Consider the following 24,927-nt stretch of genomic DNA (forward strand, 5'->3'; position numbering starts at 1 on the left):
GGGTTAATAGATGTATTAGGTAGTTTGCGATGTTGGGGTTTGCGGATTTAGGGGTTAATAATTTTCTTAGGTAGTTTTTTTTTTCTTAATACTTTGTGCGGGCGGTTAGTTTATTTTTTAAATACTTATTTTGGGTGCTTAGTTTTTTTTTAATGATTATTGTGGTAGGGTATTTTTTTGTTTGAATACTTATTGCGTGATGTTAGTTTTTTTTTTTTTTTAATACTTATTGCGGGCGGTTTTTTTTAATGCTCCGTTTGCCTTCGCTGCATCCCAGTGGATTCCGAAAATGTCAGGGTGGTGAAAGAATCCACCTTTCACCAGGTGAATTCTTTTGGCTGCGCGCACAGCCAACATTCTGTTGGCTGCCTCGCACTGCCAACATTCCTTTGAGGATGCGTGCGCAATGGCCGGCATCGACGGACGTGTTACAAATTTGATTATTAGATGGCACAAACTACTTAAAAGGACCACTAAACACAACAGAGTAACATAAAATGTATAATAAAAAGACAATGCAAAAGCACTTAGTTTGAATTTTTATATAAGCAGTAAAAATAAATCTGGGGCCCGATCCGATATAAATCGTCGCCCGCAAAAGCCGGCGACGCCAATATTTGCGCGGGTTTGGTATCCTATATACGGCGTAACTTAGAAGTTACGCGCGTAGATTTCTGCCTCACCCGTAGTTTTTTGGCCCATAGACTGACATACAAAACACGCGCAGTTTGGTATCCAATATACGGCGTAAGTACTTACGCGCTCAGATTTCAGAAAATCTACTCCAATCTCATCTCGCCACAAATTTCAGCCGCAGGAACCCTTGCACTGACTTAGAAACCAATGTAACTCTCGGAAGGCCTAACAAGTGCATGCTTAACAACATACATATCAGCAGCTTGATCACAATAGTTAACCTCTTAAAAGCATTTATTATTCCTGCCCCTGCAAGTTTGTCAAACCAATCACAAAGGGGTGCATCATGGGGCTCAGGGGGACATCATGGGGCACAAGGGGTGCTGGAAGCCCTACAATCCCCTGTTGTTCTGTCTACACATGCTGATTCTATAGTTGTTGCTGAGGTCCATGGTGATGGTGCTGCCCCTGCTGCAGCTGAAAATATATCATTAGTTCAATTCATGTTTTGGTCACTATGATTTATTGACTATCATTTAGAGGAATGAAAATGGATGTTTATACCTTATGTTCACACCTTCTGTAAAAACATTATTATTTATATATATATACCCATGTGCAGGGATAGGCAAGGTGTCCTTCACTAAAACTCTTTACCTTAGAAAATGTCAGCAACAGCCTTGGCTCGTGCCTATCCCTGCACATGGGTCAATTTCTATTGGATGTGAGAAACCTTGATTTACATCTTAAATGTGAATATCACTATATGTACCCTTCATACACAACTATGTGATGTGGTTTAGAGAACATGAATATGTCATAAACATGATGATATTACCTTTTCTGGGCCATTTCCACACAGGCCTTATTATATTTTTCAAAGATATTAGTGTACTAAAACACCCCTCACATGGATGTGGATGACAATTATATGGTAAATAACAGAGGACAAGATTTAGGATGAAATATAACAATATTTATTTTCTTTTAGGCTTCTTAGATGAGGGGCTGAGGGGCCTGGAGTGGGTCTCCTGCCTCTCCTGGGTTGTGTGGATTCCGAGGATCCTGCAGGAGTGCTGGCCACAGATGAGATGCTGGAGGCAATGTCCTGCTGGTGTGTGAAATGCTCCACCAACACACCCAACAGTTGGTTCTGTTCCCTCCATCTGTTGTCACTCTGAATCTGCATGTCAGACATTACTCTCAGCATCTGAGATTGATTCTGGACCATAGCACTTAAAGATGCTGCCATGTCCCGTTGCAGCTCAATGGAACGCTGTTGTAAAGTCTGTTGACTTCTGTAAAACCTGTGTTGGTCCCTCTGCATTCTCTCGCAGGTTGATGTGAGACTCTCGCAGGTTACTGTTTGCCTCCTCAGTAGGGCAATGTATTCATCGCCCATGGCGGAAGTCAGCGGATCTATGGGCTCTTTCCCAGCAGGGACTCTAGGCACTGGTTCAATTTCAATATCCTCAGCTGCTGGTGCTGCCTGTGGGATGATCTCAGCTGCTGGTGCTGCCTGTGGAATCACAGCTGCTGGTGCTGCCTGTGGGATGATCTCAGCTGCTGGTGCTGCCTGTGGGATGATCACAACTGCTGGTGCTGCCTGTGGGATGATCTCAGCTGCTGGAGCTCTTCCAAGTGCAGCAGATGGTGGAGATGTCCGGATGGACTGATAGTCCCATTGCCGGCTGGTGTGCACCCACTCAGCCTGCTGGTAGAATCCCTGAGTGTCCTGATATTGTTGGGGGGTTAAAGGCATCTACCCTTCGGGGCTGGCTTGGCTCCCCCTCCAAGCCAAAGGAATAGTCCTCTGGCCAGGGCTCCTCATGTAATGCTGGCGGCATGACATCCGGATTGTCAATTGAGGCAGTTCAACCCAGGTCATGCCTGGCATACTCCTGCTGGACTCTCCGGACCGGTGGTCGAGGTGGAGAAATACTTTGTGGCGGTGGTGGAGGGGGATGCATGGGCGTTGGCACCCTGGTGACTGGAGGTTTTGTGGAGGAGTCAAATGATGAGAGGGATTAGTACAGTCAGATATATATCCATGTGGGCATACAATGTACATGCTAGGGCCTATACACATTCTCATGTCAAACTCTATAACATGCATGTGCACATTGAGATTTGTGATATGAGGGTTTTTAATATGCAAAGTATACATGTATGTGTTTCATACAATAGTTCTGTGTACATGTCAGTGATGGAGAAAATTTGTTCTTTAAGTGACACTATTGTTGTGATGACTATAGTGTCCATTTACTGAAAACTCTACATGTGGCTTGTGGCCTGTGTTACTCTGAGATATGTTAGTATTTCACTATTCCACCTCATATCATGAATTTCAATGTGTTAAGTAGCATTAAATGGACATTAAACCCATTTTGATTCTTTCATGATTCAGCTAGAGCATGCAATTGTAAACAACTTTGTAATTTACTTCCATTACCTAATTTGCTTCATTCTCTTGATATTCTTAGCTGAAAAGCATATCTAGATCGGCTCAGAAGCTGCTGATTGGTGGCTGCACATCAATGCCTCGTATGATTGCCTCACCCATGTGCATTGATATTTAATAAACAAAGAATAAGAAAATAATTAAGCAAATTAGATAATAGAAGTAAATTGGGATGTCGTTGAAAACTGTATTCTCTATCTGAATAATGAAATAAAAAGATTTGGTTTCATGTCCCTTTAATGTTAAATCTCATTGTAGATGTTTTTGTTAGTAGGCAAAATACCATGCTCCTCATTGTGTACATGAATGTGTGACATTATAGGATGTTATATCTCAAATACATATAATACTGGTGTGTGGGATGTTACTCACCAGCATGCTGCGCTGATATTGCAATCCCTGAGTCACGAGCCCCTGGAAGTCCACGGACTGCTGTGACGCTCAGGGACCTACGAATCAGCTCCTGCCACTCGTTATATTCCGCCTCATGGTGAGGCCCACCTCCTGTTGCCCTCTGGGACATTGCTTCTTGGCCCATCTTCTCCTTAACTCTCCTCTTACAGTCGTTCCACCTCTTCTTTAGGCCATCCAGGGCCGTCTTTAATATTGATTGGACCCTGGGCAAAAATTTTCTTGGGCCACCCCCACCCCATGCAATTTTGCTCTCCACCCCAACATCCCAAAAAACAACTAAATCAATTTTTTTTTATTATTAGCCCAGCGGTGGATCATCCACTGCTGGGCTAATCATTTAAAAAAAAAAAAAAAAAATTGCAATATGTGAAACTGGACCTAAGCAGAACTAATAAGTAAATAAATATATAAATTCCTCCACTGTGGATTCATTTAATATTCTTTTGAATGTGATTCTGGTGTGAGGTTACCTGGTTAAAGAGATTTAGGACAGCCAACAGGAGCAAAGCAAGGTAAAGGAGGAAGCATGGAGGTGCAGACAAATATAAGTTTACTGACTTTAACAGCAGAACTACTATGGGAAGCTGTAAAATCTGAGACAGAGAGAAAATAAAAACTATAAAAATAAACCTTACATTGGGGGGCGGAGCCAACTGCTAAGCAGAGAAGACGTATTTCAGAGAGCTCCTGCTGAAGCTTCTATAAAACAACGGCAAGTTGCAGCATTTTTAATGTAATTTGCCCCAGAAACTTAATTCTGACTAAGCAGGACTGTCCTTACACTACTTGAAAGTTATTTTGCTGAATTTATAAATCAGCCGTACACCATACTAGACATCTACATCTGGGTTGCACGCAGGCCTATGAGGCCTACTCAAAGCTACAGAGGTAAACATGGAGATAGTCTCTGCAGATATCTATGAGGCTCTGTGGGAGTTCAATCTGCAATTGACTGCCAGTTTTGAGCACCTATCAGCCAGCCTAAGGTCAGTTATGAAGCAGTCAGAGACTCGGACACAAGACAGGAACTTATGCTTCCAAGGAGAGCATGTGGGCTTACAGGACAGCGTCATCCTATCTACATTACATGTCGCCACACCTGACGAGCTGGATATGGAGTTACCGCTCACACCGCACCCTCCAATACAGGAGATAGAGACGAGCAGAATGCTGAAGACCAGAACCGCGACTAAATTGGCAGATAGTGCAACGCCGCTGCCCAGCGCTAACAGATCGCCATACATTGGAGAAAATATGCGGGCACTGATTAATTCTACTCCGATGGATAGATGGAAGCTCCTGCAAAAATCTTCACCTATCAGTAATGCATTATATTGCTTGCAGAAATTGAGGTTCGCGAACCCACCCTTAATTGGCGCCAAATGTAACATACTCCTGTCAGGTTACTTGAGAGGCCAGAAGATACAGACCGCTGAGATGTCTACTTCCCGCATGACAAAAAATGGAATAGGTTAGACATATGCTATATGTGCCTTTGCATACTGGGATACTCTGTTAACATTGAAATTTAAAATTGACTTCTTACCTGGCTTGAAGAACTTTTGTCACGCAGACAGATTCTTTCTGCACTTTTGCCTCGACATTTGTTGAACTTTTTTGCTGTTATTAACTAACTGTTACCCATACCGGTTATCATGCTTTAAGTCTATAAAAATGCTTGAGTTCTCACGGGTAGGTTTATTATCTGTAGGTAACACTTGTACTATTAGAGAGGTCAATAGGTATCTCATATTAGTTCTGAGGTCTGTTGCTAGTCAGGTAAACTGTTTTCCTTATAGATCTATGTAAGTAGCAATATTTTTAAGCATATCACATTTGCTTGATGGCTATATAACTCAGTATCTTACTGAATTTCCAGACACTCTTACATTTTAACAGCTGCATATGTCTCTGTACACCTCTGTTGATAGCCTACTGCAAATGTTTTATTTTTCATCTTGTCCATTCAGTTTTTCATATACAGCATTCTGAATTAAGTTTGAACATGCCCTGCAATATACATGCATATACTACTGTATTGTCCTGTTTGATAGCTTGACTAGAGAATTATTAGCAGTGCTCTCATTTGTCATACTATATGTTGTTTGCCTCAAGTAGAGTCTATATGTTGCTCACACCCTCTATATTTACATTTGTTTTATCTATGTATTAGTGTAAACATTGCTAGTAACTGAACTGATATGTCTGGGCTGACCCTATGTGAATATGTTCTGTAGTTTGGGCGGTGTGGAAAACATTTCTAAGCTCATAACACAACAAAAATGGATGACATTTTCCGTGCACAGTCATATATATATTAACTTCCGGTGTTCTTAAATGCCTAAACCCCTAGCAGAGAACTAAAATGTTATCTGTATTGTTCCTACATTGTTTGTGTTTTATTAGCATGTACATATTTATATACGTGTATAGAGGGAGTACTACCATATCCTACTTAAAAGGCCCTTACAGCCTCCACCCTGTGTAAATCTTGCTAAAAGTATGATATTCTACTATGTTGGTGTAGGATGGAAGGCTTGTACCTGAACGTTTAACCCCCACGGCTCATGCTGCGCTTGTGAGAGTTCAAACTTCTATTCCTGTATAGAAGCTACAAGCCTAGTCTACAAACTATATTTTAGGGCTTTTTACATTAACATAGAATGCAGTGTTATAGACTTGCCCCTTATGTTGAGAAAGACTTTACAGTTCTATGAGGCTTTTCTATGCAGATTCCTACAGGGTCTATCTAAATTTGCTTTAGCACACCAATAATATATAGTTCTGTTGTCTGTACCCCCATATCATATCCACAGCTTACCGCTTTGAAGTGAATAACTCTACTATAGACTACACATACAAGCATATATTTGGGGCCTGCACTTTTATGTTTCCTCTGAGTGACAGGTGTTGATGTTACGCCAGTTTATTTTGTCTTATCTTAGGGGTTTAAAGTTCTGTTTATTGCCATTACATGTTTTTTTCTTTGTGTAATCGAAATCTCTTAACCACGCATCTTGCGCGTCTACTATATGTTAGAGCACTATTTCCCGCCCCTCTGCTGAGCAAACTCCTAATGTATTCCAAGTTTACTAACTTGATGTTTGGGGTTAATTGCTTTTCTATTTTATATATTTTTTTCCAAATGAGATGTTCTATTTATACAAAGTTTGCATATCCTCTTTCATGTTCATATGTGTGTCAAGCTGTCAAATGCCATACGACTTGCAATGTCATTTTATCCCACAGTTAATTAACTTTAGAGGTTCCGCCATGTTTCTTAAATTACCTATATATATATGGCTCCGCCCTCCACCCTTTCCCTTGTATGTATAGCGGTGCTCACCCGCTGAATTTCCTCTCCCCTTACTAGGCCCATAAGTGGCCATGCAAAAAGAAAAAAACAATTTCCCTTGCCGCTTCTTATTAGATTTTTCAAGTCCAAAAGTGACCACTAGAACAAAGCAGGGAATCATTTCTACTATATACAAGAAAAAAGAGGTTCCATTTTCAGTCATTTGCATTATATATCCGCTACCACAGTCTGCCACTTCTTATATATATATACGCAAAGTAGCTCTAACTCCTTATGTTAAGTATGCATACCGGTGTGATGATAATTGCTTTCCTATGTGGTAATCATTTATGCCTAACTGGTCTGTATTATTTATATCTGTGGTAGTGCTGTTCTCTTTGTTTGACTCGTAAGCACAATTATGTGTTTGTACATTGATGCATGTTAAGTTACTATTGTCACTGTTTCCAAAAACCTCAATAAAAAAATTATGTTTAAAAAAAAATAAATAAACCTTACATTAATGTGTGAAGTATCAGCATGACGCTATACATCAGCCACACCAGCACATGTAGCTTCTTTGCTAGGAACAAGTTCCCTCTCACCCTGAACTAGACAATGCTGCATGGGGAGGGGCGTGTGTGCACTCACTTATTCTTCCCACTGACACCTTTCTACATTGCACTATTCCCCTAACAAACTTCAGTTAGTTGATCTTAGGGCCACAGCAGAAAGAGCAGGGCTAAGGGGACCAGTAGACATGATGCTGTCTGTCCAAGACTGCATGGATACAGTGTGAGATGAGTCACACAGCCTCAAGACTGAAGAGAGCAGTGTATGCAGCTGCACAGATGCTCAAATCCTCATGTGCCTGCCGCTCCAGCTTTCTGCTGCATGTGCCTACAGTCAGCCCTACCCAGAAACAATCCCCACCACCAGAGCAGTTACCTGGTAACAGTGGTAACCCCAGTAAGACATTTTCTGATGCAGTGGGAAATGGCTGGATGCCGAGTTAGGGCTTTGCATTCAGGGCTGCACAGTGCACATCTAAAACAGCACATGGCACTAGCTTGGCATGTCACATGACATGGGCACAGTCTGGTACAGTTTTTAAAAAAAATATAAGCAGAGTACTTTTGACTGTGACAGTATTAGGACTGAATGTGTGTGTTCCCCATGTCACATCAGTAGTCTGGTATGAACCATTAAAAAAAAAAAAAAAAAAATTTTTTTTAAGGACTCTTGGGCCCCTCAACAGAGACTGGGCCCAGGGCAGCTGCCCCTTTTGCCCTCTGTTAAAGACGGTCCTGAGGCCATCCACATTCCTCCTCTGCTGGGACACACCATTAACGGCCTCCTCCACCTTCAGCCAGGCATCTTTACGCCTACGGGCAACTCCTTTGCCCTTCTCTTGGCCAAAGAGGGCGGTATGGTTCTCCAGGACAGCCTGGACTAGAGCGAGATTTTCAGAGAATGTGAAGTTGGGGCACCTCATACGCTCATCGTCCTGGGCCGCCTGGCTCCCTCCCTGGGATGTCCCTGGTGTGGGTTCCTCCCTATCCTCTCCCTCCTCCCCCCTTCTATCCCCATGTGCACCCTCTATCCCTCTTCTGAGTGTGCCTGGCCTTGGGGCAACCCCACTCCCATCCTCCCTTCTAGCTCTCCCTCTCCCCACTCCGCTCACTCCCTGACGGGGACCCTGCTGCTCCTGATGTCCATAATCCTCTCCCTGCAACTCCCCTTCCCTCCTCCCCCCCACCCTAGCTCTCCCTGACATCCTCACACTACACACACTCACACTTCAATCACACAGCCTTTCACACTGTAAAAGATAAATAAAATGTGTAAGGTGTTATAAAAAAAAAAGTGTTGTGTATTTTGTATATGTGTGTATGCAAAATGTGTGCAATATGTAAAAAAGTGACAGTAATGTACAAGCTTAACAAATCCACCAAATCCGACCTAACTAAATATTATGCAATTCGCCTCTCTCTCTACTCTAACGACTTTCTCCTACTCACTGTAGTGTGCTGTAGCTCCAAGAACCGACCAAACACACTAAAGAAAATGGCGGCTGCGCAGGGGTTTAAGTACGAATTTTGAATGTCGTAATTACGTGGTGCATCTCTTAGAACTGGCCGTTATTTTTTACGATTCGTAGGCTAATTTGCATAAAACTACACTTTATTGAGAGTTTACGTGAACAAAATACTGGCGTAAGTACTTGCGACGAGTAAAATGTGTATTTGCGCACATTTTAGCTGATCGTCGGTTTTTCCTACTTACACCAGTTTAGCATCTGACGCGCAGTATATTGGATAGGTCGAGTTGCGAGGTGAAATTACGGACGGCGCGGGTTCCCTCGCTTGCGCCGCAAACTACGCCGCATATCGGATCGCGCCCCTGATGTCAAAGTTAGTTACGTTTACCTTCCTAATGCAGCCATCTGCCAATCACAAAATGCATAAACATATATCCTGTGAATCTTGCACATGCTCAGTAGAAGCTGGTGCCTCAAACTGTGAATATAAATAGATTGTGCACATTTAGATAATGGAAGTGAATTAGAAAGTGGTTTAAAATTGTGTGCTCTATCTGAATCATGAATGTTTTATTTTGAACTTGACTGTCCCTTTAACTACTGTAATTATCAGTTGAGTGACTATTTCTTGTTGTGCACAAATAATCTCCTACCTTGTGACTGATTTTACACACTGCAGATAACTCATTTTTTATTATTAAACAGGTTTGTGATGTTTAATTCAAAATCCATAAAACTGTGTATTTTTATGTAACTTTAAATAGAATAGCAATATTAATTTCAGTTTTTCAAATTGAAAATGACTAGCCTCCGTCTCATTATGTTTAAGGGCCTGCCAATGTTTATACCAGATTAATTGTAACATTTTTCATGCAAATTAAATTATGCAGTGCAGCATCACAAGTTTACACATCTAGCATAAACTTTATAAAGCATGACCGCAGCCTAATATTTAATTTAAAAATAAAATAAACCCAGGTTTGCTTATGGATACAGACCTCTACTACTGCTTTATATACTGCTGTATATCCTGAGGCACAGCATACAGCTGCAGGCAAAGAAAAAAAATACTATATTCACTATAGGATGCATTAGGTAAAAGCAAGTGGGTTCCAACATATTCTTTAACTGTATGAAAAAGGCCAAATGTGACACTGGTTTGTTAGTCATCTGAAAGCTACAAACTTGTTTAAGTACATAAACCTATATAAACCTACATAAACCTATAAACCTATATAAACCTACATAAACCTATAAAAACCTACATAAACCTACATAAACCTATATAAACCTACATAAACCTACATAAACCTATATAAACCAATATAAACCTACATAAACCTACATAAATCTATATAAACCAATATAAACCTACATAAACCTATATAAACCTACATAAACCTATATAAACCTATATAAACCTATATAAACCTACATAAACCTACATAAAGCTATATAAACCTACATAAACCTATATAAACCTACATAAACCTACATAAACCTATATAAACCTATATAAACCTATATAAACCTACATAAACCTACATAAACCTATATAAACCTACATAAACCTACATAAACCTATATAAACCTATATAAACCTACATAAACCTATATAAACCTACATAAACCTACATAAACCTATATAAACCTACATAAACCTATAAACCTATATAAACCTACATAAACTTACATAAACCTATATAAACCTACATAAACCTATATAAACCTATATAAACCTACATAAACTTACATAAACCTATATAAACCTACATAAACCTATATAAACCTACATAAACCTACATAAACCTATATAAACCTACATAAACCTATAAACCTATATAAACCTATATAAACCTATATAAACCTACATAAACCTATATAAATCTATATAAACCTACATAAACCTATATAAACCTACATAAACCTATATAAACCTATATAAACCTACATAAACCTATAAACCTATATAAACCTACATAAACTTACATAAACCTATATAAACCTACATAAACCTATATAAACCTATATAAACCTATATATAAACCTACATAAACCTATATAAACCTATATATAAACCTACATAAACCTATATAAACCTACATAAACCTATAAACCTACATAAACCTACATAAACCTACATAAAGCTATATAAACCTACATAAACCTACATAAACCTATATAAACCTACATAAACCTACATAAACCTATATAAACCTATATAAACCTATATAAACCTACATAAACCTATATAAACCTACATAAACCTACATAAACCTATAAACCTATATAAACCTACATAAACCTATATAAACCTACATAAACCTATATAAACCTACATAAACCTATATAAACCTATATAAACCTACATAAACCTACATAAAGCTATATAAACCTACATAAACCTACATAAACCTATATAAACCTACATAAACTTACATAAACCTATATAAACCTACATAAACCTATATAAACCTATATAAACCTATATATAAACCTACATAAACCTATATAAACCTATATATAAACCTACATAAACCTATATAAACCTACATAAACCTATAAACCTACATAAACCTACATAAACCTATATAAACCAATATAAACCTACATAAACCTACATAAAGCTATATAAACCTACATAAACCTACATAAACCTATATAAACCTACATAAACCTATATAAACCTACATAAACCTACATAAACCTACATAAACCTATATAAACCTACATAAACCTACATAAACCTATATAAACCTATATAAACCTACATAAACCTATATAAACCTACATAAACCTACATAAACCTATATAAACCTACATAAACTTACATAAACCTATATAAACCTACATAAACCTAAAAAAACCTACATAAACCTATATAAACCTATATAAACCTACATAAACCTACATAAACCTATATAAACCTACATAAACCTATAAACCTATATAAACCTACATAAACCTATATAAACCTACATAAACCTATATAAACCTACATAAACCTATAAACCTATATAAACCTACATAAACTTACATAAACCTATATAAACCTACATAAACCTATATAAACCTATATATAAACCTACATAAACCTATATATAAACCTATATAAACCTATATAAACCTACATAAACCTATAAACCTATATAAACCTACATAAACCTTAGTCCAGCAAAGACTTCCATAGGTCACTTGATGTAATTATGTCACTTTTTGAGTATGTTAAAGGGACATGAAACAAACATTTTCTATTGTGATTCAGACAGAACATACCATTTTTAAAAAATTTCCAATTTACTTCTATTAATACATTTGCTTCGTTCTGATGATATTCTATGTTGAAGAGATACCGAGGTAAGTATCTGAAGCTCTACATGTCAGGAAATAGTGCTGCCATTTAGTGCTCTTGCAAACAAACATTCTTGCAAAACTGCTGCCATATAGTGCTCCGGATTTAGCACACCTGCGCTATCTGACACCCAGAAGCTAGTACACCCTAGCTTTTTGCTTGACCGCTATTACTTCCAACTGATGTGAGTACAAAATAAAAACATCATTGATTTGTGCAGTTAGTGCACAATAATGCTAATATTTTTGAGTTAAGAAAAAATTAATTGCCTTGGATTTTCAAATGGAAAAATGTCATGATCTAATATTTTAGCACTTTCTGCCTTAAAGGGATATGAAACCCAATTTTAAGCAAATTTTTAACTTACTCCAATTATCAAAAACGGCTCCTAAGCTTACATTCCTGCTTTTTCAAATAAAGATACCAAGAGAACAAAGAAAAAATGATAATAGGAATAAATCAGAAAGTTGCTTAAAATTGCATGGTCTATCTGAATCATTAAAGAAACAAAATTGGTTTAATATACCATTAACTGATGCTATGTTTTTAACCCATGCAAGAGGGACAATACGATTAAGCCCCAAGCAGAATCCACAAACACCTGAGAATGAATCGGCCTGTCAGCCAATAAGGGCGGCACTGCCTCATACCCACCTATCATCAGTTGTGCTTTGCTGAGGAGTTGCAATGTTTGCTGCATGTGTTCTGGATTTTACCATGAACACATAATTTTTTGCATTAGAATATCCTTTTTTTATCTTTTCTTTTTTTCTGTGTTATATTGCAATGTCAGTGTCTCTCCCTCACATCCAGAATGCTACATAACTATATAAACAGCTCTCAAGCTAAAATTTGCCTTTCTTAAATTCTTTGAGAGACCTCACAGCACTGACAAGATGCATCTCGCCAGAGCAGAGAGCTTTAGATCATCAGGCCTTTGACTGAATTTTAAATAAGCAATAGACATTTTTTTTCTAAAAAAATGTAACAATTTATTTTAATTTGATGACTCCTGTATCATGTGACAGCCATCAGCCAATCACAGACTTATATGCTGTACTCTTACACCTATTCAGTAGGAAAGTCTCTTAAATATGCTCTGAATCAGTTAAATGTTGTCCCCCAACCTTTTTGAGGGACATAAGTAGTAGTACATGGTAGTTGTGCAAATGATAAACCATGTTCATCAGGAATATGGATCACTGATCTGATGCTGTTTTCAGCAATGCCTGGAACTACAGATAGCTACATTAGAAAGTGCATAGAATAAACAAAAATAGTGTCAAACTTATTTCATATAAACACCATTCACACAAATACTTTATTGAGATATTGTAACATACAGGCATACCACATACATGCTAAGTTAAAAATACTTGAACTCTTAGATGGAGCATATCAGGGAAACCTGAGGATATTATGCCAAGATTTTTGTTTAAATATGTTGACCACTGTAGAGAGTCTGTATTAGCCAAAAATTTTCATTTCACTATCTGCGGCTAAGCTCCTTCTATAGCGGGAGATGCATTTAATGTTATACTGGTTAGAGAAATATATCGGGACCGAATTATCACATCTAAGAGTAAGCGAAGTTTAAAAATAAGAAGACAGTGCTCCTGACATGTACGCCCCCGACGCGCGTTTCACATTGCGCTTCTTCTTTCATCAGACTGCCAGATAGTGAAGTGTGATTCATCATTCCAGAGAACACGTTTCCACTGCTGCATGGTCCATTGGTGCGTGCTTTACACACATTTACAGTTGTCATGGGCAGATCTAGTAGGACAGAAATTTCACAAACTGGCTTGTGGCAAAGGTGCCATCCTATATTTAAACTGTTTAAAGTCACTGGGTTCTTTAGTACCAACCTCTGTACCGTTAATGATAGTCTATGGAGATGTCATAGCTATGTGCTAGACTTTATGCACCTGTTAGCAATGGGTGTATTAGCAGGTGTGTCCACATACGTTTGGCCACACAGTGTAGCTTACTAATTAGGCTAATGAATAAAGTGTATTAATAATGCTGTTAAGATAATGATTACAAACCCACTATATACCAGTTAAGAGATTAATATAAAGAGATTAAAACAAAATGTAATTAGATGGTGCTACATCTAAACTATGGTGTAAATTGCTTCTGATGAGTCATTTCTTACTTTAACTGCCATAAATTTACAAGGTTGTTATATTAGCAAGCAAATAACAAAATAAGAGTTATAATAATAAAATGTGCTGCTTCTGCACTGCACTGCACAAATATAACCTCTCTACTATAGACCACAAAAATAATTTAGCCTTACTTAACCCCTTCACTGCTAAGACTTTTTTTTTACACCCCTATGGTAATAATTATTATTTATTTATTTTTTTGCTGCTTACATTTAAACACTTACATTGTTTGAGATATACTGGGACTTCACTGTTTCCGGTTCAGTGTGTATTTGGAATAGAAGCTCAGGTTGATGCCCCCGGAGGGTGGATTCATATATATATATTAGATGTGTAAATTCAGCAGTGTTGTTTTGCATAGATCTTAGTGTGTTGCATTTGCACAACAGGATATTTGGCTCTGAAAAGGGAGAAATACCGAAAATAACACTTTCTGGTTCTGCCCCATTGTGAAGTAACTACACGTGTTTGTGGCAATGTCACTTGCACTCTGATTGAAGCCCTCGGAGGGCTAATCACTATACCTCATACATTTTGCATTCAAAAAGACTAACAGGCCCATTTATCAAGCTCCGTACGGAGCTTGAAGGGCCGTGTTTCTGGCGAGTCTTCAGACTCGCCAGAAACACAACTTAGGAAGCAGCGGTCTAAAGACCGCTGCTCCATAACCCTGTCCGCCTGCTCTGAACAGGCGGACAGGAATCGCCGGACATCAACCCGATCGAATACGATCGGGTTGATTGACAGCTCCCTGCTGACAGCCGATTGGCCGCGAGTCAGCAGGGGGCGGCGTTGCACCAGCAGCTCTTGTGAGCTGCTGGTGCAATGTTAAATGCGGAAAGCGTATTGCTCTCCGCATTTAGCAAGGTCTTGCGGACTAGAATTTGATAATAGAAGTTAATTGGAAAGTCTCTTAAAACTGCACGCTCTATCTGAATCATGAAAGACAAAATTTGACTTAAGTGTCTCTTTAAAGGGACAGTCAACACCAGAATATTTGTTGTTTTAAAAGATAGATAATCCCTTAATTACCTATTCCCCAGTTTTGCATAACCAACACAGTTATAATTATACACATTTTACCTCTGAAATTACCTTGTATCTAAGCCTGAGCAGACTGTCCCCTTATTTCAGTTCTTCTGACAGTCAATCAGAGCTGTCTCCATGGTAAATTCACGTGCATGAGCTCAATGTTATCTATATGAAACACGTGAACTAATGCCCTCTAGTGTTAAAAAAAACCTATCAAAATGCATTTAGATTAGAGGCGGCCTTCAAGGTCTAAGAAATTAACATATGAACCTCCTAGGTTTAGCTTTCTACTAAGAATACCAAGAGAACAAAGCAAAATTGGTGATAAAAGTAAATTGGAAAGTTGTTTAAAATTACATGCCCTATTTGAAACATGAAAGTTTTGTTTGGACTTGACTGTCCCTTTAAGTGCAAAGCTTAAAAAGGCACAGAATTATTTTACTATGTTTAATCAGACGTATTTACATGACATTTCTGTCAATAAGGAATTTTTAAATATTTCTATTATTTGGGCCTCTCTAACTGCTCCGGAGAAAAAAAAAATCCACTGGGAGCAATATTGGTAAATGCTTTAGTGAAAAATAAATCAACCACCTATAATGCAGTTGAGCTTTTTCAATTCAGCTCTTAGTTTCACATAGAACTGTCTCTGCTGCCCCTGCAGATCACAGACATTCTCTATGGAATATATTCATAGACTCCATAAGCTCTTTATATGGATAATAAAACTCCAGATCTATTTTGCAAGTATCTTTAAAAAAGTAGACAACCATTCTGAGGGTTTTTCCCTTTATCAGGTAGGTGTCACATAATAGGAATTTGTTTTAGAGTAAACCACACCAAGAAATGGTTTCAAATAATGTCATGATCTGTAAACAGTCAAGAGCTATGTCCATCAATGGGACATTTCAAAACAGAACCTGGTTTTCATATATTCTTCTAAACTCTTTTTCAACATGGAATTTCATCAGATATGCTGCATTGAGAATACAAAGTATTGTTCTAGTGCATCAGTAAATATGTATCATCAAAGTTTTTGCATGATTTTTTTAGATGTATCTAATTAAGCAGCCTTATCCTTTGCTTGGCATTTTGGGGGACTGTCACTCTCTTGTATAATTAGTTTATATTTTAATAGACATGATTCTTTCCTCATTTTGTAAAATCACCAAATTGCACTCAAATGCCAGTATTGCAGGGAACCCCCAATGACAACACAAAGTAATGAGGGAAATTACTTCACTGGCCGATCCTATGAGACCACTGGGAGTTTCAGAGAATGTCAGACATGTAAGTACCAGCTGCTTCCTTTGCAGCTGCAACGTCTCTGTATTAAAATAGCAAAATATAGAATTAGCATAAATAAGTGCATGAATCAAGCCATGTGTGCACTTCAGCAGGGTCCTTAAAGCCCACAACCATTTGAAGTGTATATGTCTTAATGATACTTTACTAGTTAAAGGGACAGTAAAGTCAAAATTAAAGGGACACTGAACCCAGATTTTTTTTTCTTCCATGATTCAGATAGAGCATGCAATTTTAAGCAACGTTCTAATTTAGTCCTTTTATCGATTTTTTTTCATTCTCTTGCTATCTTTATTTGAAAAGCAAAAAAGTTTAGAAGCAAGACAATATTTGGTTTGACTTTACTGTTCCTTTAAAATACTATATGGTTTCTGAGTAATAAACTTTGGTTATTACCCCACCTCCTGTTTCTCACACTCCTACCCTTCTAGATTGTAAGTTCCCATTGTAATGGGACTCTCAATTCGTCCTGTGTTTGTTTGAAAAATGTTGTCTTATCTCTTAAAAATACTGTATCATTGTTGTACTTTTATCTTTTGTACCCATAGAGAGCGCTGAAGAATTTGCTGGTGCTTTATAAATAAAGTATAATAATAATAATAATAATAATAATAATAATCAGTTAAAATTGCACTAAAAATAAGTTTAATAATTCTGTAGAAAAATACTTTTTCCTCGTTTGTTTTTTTTTAACTAAAAAACAGAATTGTTTGCCATTGTGTTTTCCTATAATAAAGTTTTGATTTCTCATATAGATCTGGTGACAAACAGCAGTGAGCTCCTTCCCAATGGTAAATTTAATAAAACAAAATGTATTGTTTATGTCATCCATCAAATCCCCATTGAGTCTCTGGAGACCATAACAAATATGTCATATACCAATAAGCAAAGCAACACACTGCTGCCCCAAGTGACCTCAGGTCTAATTCATTGTTCAACACCTCCTGTATCTAAACCAAACAGTGGTGTCATCAAATTTATGGCAAGCTATTTATATGCTGGAAAGAACTAAAAAGACCAGCAAATAATGCCAATAATAGGATGGTTTTAGCATAGGGTGAGCTAGGGTCAAATATTGATAACCAGGCTAATCATAGACATGCTAAAATAAATGTTCAGTTTCATCTGAATATATAAGAGCACTGGGCACTTTTTGATTATTTTTAAGCCCACTGTTTACTCCAATTTTATATACGTTTAAAAAAGAACAAATAGCCTTATGAAGTAATCACTCCATAAATATTTTAGAAGCAATATGCAGTACTGCAGTATGCAGCAAAACCTGCTTTATTGGTCTAGCATTTTGTATTAAAAGACAAGCTTTTAAGGGCTTTATTTCTGCCTCAGCTCTGAAGAAATACTCCTGAGTAATACAGTAAAAAGCTACTTGTCTTAATTCACTACACTATAATGTCTAAGAGGTCTCTCCTGCTTCTCCAATTTTTATGGTTTCTATGCAGCTGATTCACTAAAGCTCACCTATCTTTTCATTCCTTATTGAATTGTCTGCACAATATAACACAGGAACTGGGGAGGACAGAGCTGCTAGAGAGGCCAAAGAGACAACTTAGTGACTTTTGCGCGTTTTTGTATCGCTGGCCTTACAATACTACTCTGGTCTACAAAATACAATTGGATATTTTAACATTTGGTATGGATCACATGGCAGCATCAAAAACAAACTTGTGTCAATCAACTTAAAGGGACAGTCTACTCCAGAATTTTAATTATTAAAAAAAATAAATAGACAATGCCTCTGCAGGCTGCCTCCTTATCTCAGTTCTTTTGACAGACTTGCATTTTTGTCAACCACAGGAGTGAGCACAATGTTACCTATATGGCACACATGAACTAGCGTTGTAAAAATGCACTGAGATAAGAGACTGTCTGCAAGGCCTTAGAAATTAGCATATTAACCTACATAGGTTTAGCTTTCAACAAAGAATACCAAAAGAACAAAGCAAATTTGTTGACAAAATTAAATTGGGAAGTTGTTTAAAATTGCATGACCCTAAAAAAATGTTGAAAAGTGAACAAAAAACCCCAAAACAAACTGTAATATCTTAGCGCATTTTATTATTACACTAATGATTGCATATAAGTGTGCTTAACCCTTGCAAGGGAGCCAATGACAAAATGCATATGTGCGGAACCACCAATCAGCATCTAGCTTCTAATAGTGCATCAATGCTCCTGAGCCTACTTCGGGTATATCCTTTTCGACAAAATAAGTAAATTTGACATCAGAATTAAATTACATGTTCTATCTAAGCCATGAAAGTTTAATTGTGACTTTCATACCCCTTTAAACCGAGATAATTTTCCACTTACACAATCATTAGCCTTATAGAGAAGCTCATTCTTGTTAATATTTCATTTCACGATTTGAAGACAGCAGGAATGACTGAAAGCAACTAAAACAGTTTGTAAATATCAAATCCTCAGAGAAAAAAAAAAAACGTAAGAAAATGTTGCATAGTGCTTGTTTTCAGCTAATGAGTTATTTCATTTTCAAATAATAGGACTCACAATTGGATAAATATTTAGAAACTGGATCTGAAATTACCAAACTTTTTTATGTTTTTTCATCACAGGTTTAAAAAAACTATTAACCAGTTGAATAATTTAATGATTACGTTTCATTTTTTTAACTGTAGTTTTGAGTTTCATATCGTGTCTCAGTGTAAAGCTTAGGAGCCAAACTATTTTTGGTTCAGAACCTGGTTTAAGCTTTCTTATTGGTGGCTAAATGTAGCCACCAATAAGCAAGCGCTTTCCACTGTGCTGAACCTAAAATGGTCCGTATCCTAAGCTTTACATTCCTGCTTTTTAAATAAAGATAGCAAGAGAACGGAAAAAAATGATAATAGGAGTAAATTAGAAAGTTTCTTAAAATTGCATGTTCTATCTGAATCATGAAAGAAAAATGTGGGTTTAATGTCCCTTTAAGTTAAGGAGCAATGTCCCTCTCTCCACTTCTTCCTTTTATATGACCTGGTTTCAGAAAGTGAAGCAACAGCATTAACTCCACCCACAAATACCTGAACAAAAACTATTCATAACATATTTGTCTGTTCTTTTGTATTTATGATAGAAGTTTTTCAGCATCATAGTCCAGCAAATATTCTGCTCTCGTATTTTTAAATGATCTGTTACAAAATAGCCTCTTACTACCTTGATTACAATCAGACATTTATTAGGTAAAAATACTCTTTATATAAAATGTACACATTAAAGCAAAAATTATTCATTTTTCAATATCAGATATTTTTTTATAAAAAACAACTTAGTCCCAGTTCCTGCAGGATTATTATGGGTTGGGAGGTTTTTCTGCCTAGGTCATCTACAGTCGGGGGGAAAGACCTAGTTTTCATGGACTTCCCTGCCTCCACCCAGGACACACCCTGACCGTCCTTGACATGTATGTGGCCCTGCACTTCCCCACTAGGGTTACATGTACAAAACACCAGTGGTCTGCTACCCACAAGTCCCCCCCTGCCAAGCCCATAAAGCCTCTAGAAAACGTTAGGAAGTTTGTAAAAGCATTCTGATTAGAGTTCAGTTTTATAGCAGATTTGATAGAATTACCATTAAAGGGACAGTAACGTCAAAACAAAAGTTTCATGATTCAGATAGAGAATTCAATTTTAAACAACTTTGCAATTAACGTCTATTATCAAATTTGCTTTGTTCTCTTGGTATACTGTTGTTGAAGGCTAAACCTATAGGCTAATAGGGACTTAGGAGCATGCACATGTATATAGCACTCTATGGCAGCAGTGATGCTATAAAAACTGCTGCCAGATGGTTTAAGACACATGCACGCTCCTGAGCTCAGCTAGGATTACTCTTTAACAAATAATACCAATTAAGCAAAATTGATAATAGAAGTAATTTGGAAAGTTGTTTAAAATCGTATACTCTATCCAATCAATTAAAGTTTAATTTTGATTTTTTTCTATGAGCAAGTAAGTATTCAGGATAAACCTAATAAATAAATATGTGCTTTTAAAATACAACTAACTTCACCCCATTTTAAAAACTGTCAGGTTTCACTGTCTTCCTTGGGGCCTAATTGGTTGCTCATTTTTTTGCAAACCTAAAAGTCAATTGCACAAAGAAATCTGCAGGTTTAAAGTTAGAATCAGCTCAACTAACAGGCAAAAGATTAATTTTAAGACAAACTACTGTTAAACATAAAGGGTCTATCTTCAAATTAACTCCTTGTTTGCCAATGGCATGGGTTTTAAATTAAACCTATAGATCTTTGAATCCTAACATCTGGGATTTCAGGTTGGATTTAAAAACATAATTATAGCAAACGGGTAGGATACAAGTGCACAGCATGGATTTCACAAGTCGGTTATTAATGGATAGTTGACTTGGTACATAGCAACTTGGCTATTTATATTTTATAACAACAAGTGTGAACAGATTTGAGCCATGCAAGTCAGTTATATAGTTTGACTTCACAAATGAATTGCAAGTACTGAAAACTTGACTGGAAATCTTTAAGTCAGCTATTTTACCTGAGTTTGCTGAACTTGATTCATAGTTGGAGCATACTTTTATTGACATGGATAAGCAGAAAAAGTGAAGAAAGTTTTGAAGCCAGTTAAAGGGACATAAATAGTAAAAAAAAGAAAAGAAGAAAATGCTCTAACATGTTACATCATTATAATATTGTATTATTTCTTGCATATAAAAAAACTGCCTGTTTAACTGGCGCAAAGGGGTTAAACTCATAGTTAGAATAATCTCCAAAGCAGTAACACACTACCCGGAGCTAGTTGTACACATCTAGTAAACCAATTACAAGAGATACAGTAAATGTGTGTGGCCATCAATCACTCACTAGCTCTCAGAAGCACATTGTGGCTGCTGAGTATATGTACATATGCTTTGCAACAAAGGACACCAAAAGGAACAGAGTACATTTGATAATAGAATTCTATTTAAGTGTCTTAAAATTGCATTATTTCATGAAAGTTTAATTTTGACATTCATGTCACCCAATAGCTTTTTTTTAATTTTTTATCCGACTTCTACTATAAAACAGACAATAAACCCGTGTGTGGAATCTTTTATTTTGTCACTTTGGAAAACTGAGATGTCACATCAAATCTAAATTTAGTTAGTTTGACTTAAATCGTCCACTCATACTTCAAATTTTACAGTAGTATTTGGAACCTTTCCTATAACCAGCAAAAAATAGCTACATTAAATTAAAAGTACTAAAAGGTACAAGAGTTGAAGACAGACTGAAGCAGATTCCTCTTGTAATGCCCAGGACAAGTGATTACTTGACCAGAACTAGGGATAAATTTGATTTACTTTTAGTGTGCTGTGGCAAGTTACATCCTTAAATCACAGCAGATGTGTGTGTAAGGAAGTTAAAATGTCAGCAATCTAGAGCCAGAACAGCATCTTTGGAAGATAGGCCATAAAATAAACCACAGATGTACCAAACCTATAAATAACAGCACAATAAATATGTCAAAACTATCAGACAAAGGTATATGCATTGAAATTAGATTAACAGAAATAAGTTTACCATCTAAGCACATGAGGTGTGTTCAGTGATTGGTTAAACTAATCTTACACTCAAGCTACCTACAAACGCAACTCGAAATTAATCGGTGCACTCAAAATCTATTGACTTTTCAAACTGCACTTAATCAAGAAGCAAACTACAACCTGGTAATAATAGGTCACACTTCAGGGATAAAAAAGCATTCGGAAGCTGATCAACCAGACAGATTTCAATTATTAAAGATAGTTACAAATATAGCTAAACAGCTGTAAGGGAAAATAATAATGATATAAAATAATAATAATATTTTTCAGACTTCAGTGGATTGATTAAGCTCTGTCACAAAATCACTAGAGGCATTTAACTAAATTTAGTGGAAACCAATCTTCTGTAGACCAGATATGCTGTTAACATTTAGAAAAAATATAGTAATTTTATAAAGCAAAATGAGTAACTATTTTACAGTAACTGAACAGCTAAAATGATGAGCAAAATTATACACATGATGTTATTTCCAAACACAGATATAGATAAACATTTTATCAAGCAAGTCAAATTTAATACAACAGAAAAAAAATGATTTTCATACACTAATGCTAAACTACCATAGATAAAATAGTAAAACAAATTGTATGGTTATAATTAGGGGTGTTAAAATGACTATATATTTAAGCAGTTAATGTGACGGGTAGGACTAATGTAGCAGAAATTTGGATATATTAAGTAGGGCTACCAAAATCTTGTTATATGTGGGGGAGAGGTGTACTGGTTAAATAAAGATAGAGAGCAGGTTTTATCTTTTTATTTCAGCAATGCAATATATTTCTTTCTATCAAGTTTTTAATCATTACTTCCACTACTAGATGTCACAGCAAAGCAATGCAACACATTTACCGTCTTCAAAGCTAATGATTCTTATTTTACTCAGATTATGTTGCATTATAATGCTGCTTTGCATCTAATAAGGACAGGAACTAAGCTTTATTTTCATTGCTATGTGGAGATCATTTAAAAGAAAGTGGGATGCCAAAATCTTAAAGGAACGACACATACAAGGTAGAAAACAATGTTTGAACTTTACTATGTCGGAATTTCCCTTTGTATACCCTCAAAATGTGGATTAGACTATAAATGACTCCTTTAAGGGACACTAAACCCAAACATTTTCTTTCATGATTCAGGAAGAGAATACAATTTTAAATAACATTCCAATTTACTTCTATTATCTAATTTGCTTCATTCTTTAGGTATCCTTTGTTGAAGAAATAGCAATGCACATGGTGAGCCAATCACACAAGGCATCTATGTGCATCTACCAATCAGCAGCTACTGATCATATCTAGATATGCTTTCCAGCAAAGAATATCAAGAGAATAAAGCAAATTAGATAATAGAAGTAAATTAGAAAGTTATTTAAAATTGCATGCTCTTTCTAAATAATGAAAGAAAAAAATTGGGTTTCATGTTCCTTTAATCATTTATACATGAGTTCATCAGTGTATATAAGCCTGGGTGATGTATATAATCTGTCTTTATATTTCCGTGAGATACAGAAGTCAGCACACTGTATATCTTACCTGTATCTATGTTCCATGTGCAGATTTGGTGCAGAGATGGGAATATTTCAGCACCTCTGTAATATACTCCTATTACCAGTACCCATTAGACAGGTGCAAATATTACAAGTGCATTTAACTTGTCAGTTTTTCCATTAGTGCCAGAGCTCAGTCAGTCTGATGATAGGAATATGCAACTTTTTTCTCAGCTGCTAAAAATGTATCTGCTATAACCTGACCAAAAGCAGCAGGAGCTCGTCAGTAATTTGCTGCTGATTCATTTATTCCTTTAAACCATTGTCTTAATATTTCACACCTTGCAAATCCGTGTGTCCCTGAGATGAGAAAAAGCTTCTCCTCCACCCTATGAAGTTAGCAGGGTCCAACTCTATATCATCCCCTGAGTTTTAGCACTACAGAGATAGAGATCACATGTAACTAATACATATCCAGTATCCACGTGTTTGTACAATCCCCTAGCAAAGTGCAATAGGTTCTGTAGTGAATGATCAACCCATAACAAGATGCACATAAATAACTAAATCCTAGATCCAAAGTGATCCTGGTTCCTTTTTTGTGTCCCTGTAGTGTACAGGATGCAGTGATCCTAAGCAGGGCTGCCTTGCAGGATCCCCAGTATGTGTAGTGTGTACTGCAGACTGTGCTTGGTGCTGTGGAAGCAGCTCTGATCCCCTTCTTGATGGACAAGCTGCCTGCGGTCCAATCCCTGGCAGAGAGGGGCGGGCCCAATAGCTTCACACACTCACTTGCAAGCAGCATCTTCTTAAAGATGCAGAGGTATCAGGGATCAGCTAATATTCAGGTATAGTCTTTGTGTCATTAACCCACTGACATTTTTATTTTTACTATCATTTACTAGCATTGTTTTCATGATAGTTTGACAGATGTAAAAAATGTAACATTGTAAAACTAATAAGACAATATTAATTAATAATAAAAAAAGAACTTGAAAATATATACATTGTTTATCCAGTTTATGGTTGTATAGACTTTGCTTCTAGAGGAAAATGTCTTTTTTTTTTTTTAATTTCTTACTGAAACATTATACGACCTCTAAGTCTTCCTCTACACCCGGTGATCCAACATGGTAAAATAGGGATCTCACAGTAA

General features: G+C 36.8%; 1 protein-coding gene across 1 annotated transcript in view; it reads right to left on the reverse strand.

The window, feature by feature from the left end:
• Window positions 1–24,440, reverse strand: part of IL1RAPL2 (interleukin 1 receptor accessory protein like 2) — a 1,497,664-nt gene extending 1,473,224 nt beyond the window's left edge. The window contains exon 1 of the mRNA XM_053699168.1: window positions 23,818–24,440. The gene's annotated coding sequence lies outside the window, so the exon portion shown is untranslated. The remainder of the gene's footprint in view (window positions 1–23,817) is intronic.
• Between the last annotated feature and the right edge of the window lie 487 nt (window positions 24,441–24,927).

The sequence above is a fragment of the Bombina bombina genome, chromosome 1 (assembly GCF_027579735.1).
Source record: "Bombina bombina isolate aBomBom1 chromosome 1, aBomBom1.pri, whole genome shotgun sequence".
NCBI classification, from domain to species: Eukaryota; Metazoa; Chordata; class Amphibia; order Anura; family Bombinatoridae; genus Bombina; species Bombina bombina.